The following is a 2,945-nucleotide window of genomic DNA, read 5'->3' as shown; positions in this document are numbered from 1 at the left end:
TACAGTGGGGAAAAAAAGTATTTAGTCAGCCACCAATTGTGCAAGTTCTCCCACTTAAAAAGATAAGAGAGGCCTGTAATTTTCCTCATAGGTATACCTCAACTATGAGAGACAAAATGAGAAAAAAAATCACATTGTAGGATTTTTAAAGAATTTATTTGCAAATTATGGTGGAAAATAAGTATTTGGTCAATAACAAAATTTCATCTCAATACTTTGTTATATACCCTTTGTTGGCAATGACAGAGGTCAAACGTTTTCTGTAAGTCTTCACAAGGTTTTCACACACTGTTGCTGGTATTTTGGCCCATTCCTCCATCCAGATCTCCTCTAGAGCAGTAATGTTTTGGGCCTGTCGCTGGGCAACACGGATTTTCAACTCCCGCCAAAGATTTTCTATGGGGTTGAGATCTGGAGACTGGCTAGCCCACTCCAGGACCTTGAAATGCTTCTTACGAAGCCACTCCTTCATTGCCCGGGCGGTGTGTTTGGGATCATTGTCATGCTGAAAGACCCAGACACGTTTCATCTTCAATGCCCTTGCTGATGGAAGGAGGTTTTCACTCAAAATCTCACGATACAAGGCCCCATTCATTCTTTCGTTTACACGGATCAGTCGTCCTGGTCCCTTTGCAGAAAAACAGCCCCAAAGCATGATATTTCCACCCCCATGCTTCACAGTAGGTATGGTGTTCTTTGGATGCAACTCAGCATTCTTTCTCCTCCAAACACGACAAGTTGAGTTTTTACCAAAAAGTTATATTTTGGTTTCATCTGACCATATGACATTCTCCCAATCCTCTTCTGGATCATCCAAATGCTCTCTAGCAAACTTCAGACAGGCCTGGACATGTACTGGCTTAAACAGGGGGACACGTCTGGCACTGCAGGATTTGAGTCCCTGGCAGCGCAGTGTGTTACTGATGGTAGCCTTTGTTACTTTGGTCCCAGCTCTCTGCAGGTCATTCACTAGGTCCCCCCATGTGGTTCTGGGATTTTTGCTCACAGTTCTTGTGATCATTTTGACCCCACAGGGTGAGATCTTACGTGGAGCCCCAGATCGAGGGAGATTATCAGTGGTCTTGTATGTCTTCCATTTTCTAATAAGTGCTCCCACAGTTGATTTCTTCACACCAAGCTGCTAACCTATTGCAGATTCAGTCTTCCCAGCCTGGTGCAAGTCTACAATTTTGTTTCTGGTGTCCTTTGACAGCTCTTTAGTCTTGGCCATAGTGGAGTTTGGAGTGTGACTGTTTGAGGTTGTGGACAGATGTCTTTTATACTGATAACGAGTTCAAACAGATGCCATTAATACAGGTAACCAGTGGAGGACAGAGGAGCCTCTTAAAGAAGAAGTTACAGGTCTGTGAGAGCCAGAAATCTTGCTTGTTTGTAGGTGACCAAATACTTATTTTACAGAGGAATTTACCAATTAATTCTTTAAAAATCCTACAATGTGATTTTCTAGACTTTTTTTCTCATTTTGTCTCTCATAGTTGAGGTATACCTATGATGAAAATTACAGGCCTCTCATCTGGCTGCTATTTAAAACAGTGGCATTAATTTGTTACTTTTTCACAATCATTGATATATTATTAATAACAACAACCACTTGTATTTTTCTCTTATTATTTTCATCAACAATATGGTTTAGTAATTAAAATCATTTAATTATTGTCCGTGCAGAGGCTATTCCGTTTTATTGATCTATGGCGCATTCATTTTGATTCTTTACACGTGTAATGATGTCCAGTGACTTGTTTGCATTATTTATGCATTATTTTATTTATTTGTAAGACTTTTTTATGACTAAATTTGGTAATGGGAGTGTAAAATTATTTTTAAAACGTACACTGTTCAAACTAGGTTGCTTATGTTGAAGTGTTTGGGATGTGGGTTTTAATGATGAGAACTTTTTGTAATCAGGCTCTCAAAAAGTATATAAAAATTTGGATATAGATTTATTGGCCAACATATCGGTTATCGGCTTTCAAAAATAAAGAATTATCAGTTATCGGTATCGGCCAAAATGTTCATATTGGTGCATCCCTAGTTTTTTTAATGGAGTCTCTTATGCTCATCAAGGCTGTATTTATTTGATCAAAAATACAGAAAAAACTGTAATATTGTGAGATATTATTTCAATTTCTAATATTGGTTTTCTGTTTTAATATACTTTAAAGTATAATTGATTTCTGTGACGCAGTGCTGAATTTTCAGCATCATTACTTCAGTCTTCAGTGTCACATGATCCTTCAGAAATCATTCTATTATGCTGATTTATTATGTTGGAAACAGTTGTGCTGCTTCATATTTTTTTGGAACCTGTGATACTTTTTTCTGGATTATTTTATAAATAAAAAGTTAAAAAGAACAGCATTTATTTAAAATTAAAATCTTTTCTAACAATATGAGTCTTTACCATCTCTGTTTATCCATTTAACACATCCTTGCTGAATAAAAGTATTCATTACTATCAAAAAAAAATAAAAAAATTTACTGACCCCAAACTTTTGAACGGTAGTGTATATTGTAACACAAGATTTCCATTTTTAATAAATGCAGTTTTTTTATTTTATGTTTATAAAAGAATCCTGAAAAAAGTATCACAGGTTCCAAAAAACATGAAGCAGCACAACTGTTTCCAACATTGATAATAAATTAGCATATTAGAATAATTTCTGAAGGATCATGTGACACTGAAGACTGAAGTAATGATGCTGAAAATTCAGCACTGCGTCACAGAAATAAATTATATTTTAAAGTATATTAAAACAGAAAACCAATATTAGAAATTGAAACATTATCTCACAATATTACAGTTTTTTTCTGTATTTTTGATCAAATAAATACAGCCTTGATGAGCATAAGAAACTTACTGATCACAAACTTTTGAATGGTAGTGTAAATATATATATATATATATATATATATATATATATATT

General features: G+C 35.1%; 1 protein-coding gene across 3 annotated transcripts in view; it reads right to left on the bottom strand.

Moving 5' to 3' along the window:
• The window catches only part of LOC107561610 (disabled homolog 2-like), a 22,700-nt gene that overhangs the window by 4,778 nt on the left and 14,977 nt on the right, over positions 1-2,945 (bottom strand). The gene's annotated exons all lie outside the window — the stretch shown is intronic.

The sequence above is a fragment of the Sinocyclocheilus grahami genome, unplaced genomic scaffold (genome assembly GCF_001515645.1).
Source record: "Sinocyclocheilus grahami isolate Dianchi unplaced genomic scaffold, SAMN03320097.WGS_v1.1 scaffold783.1, whole genome shotgun sequence".
In the NCBI taxonomy this organism is placed as follows: Eukaryota; Metazoa; Chordata; class Actinopteri; order Cypriniformes; family Cyprinidae; genus Sinocyclocheilus; species Sinocyclocheilus grahami.
The sequence above is the reverse complement of the archived record's forward strand: the minus strand, read 5'-3'. Positions and strand labels throughout refer to the sequence as shown.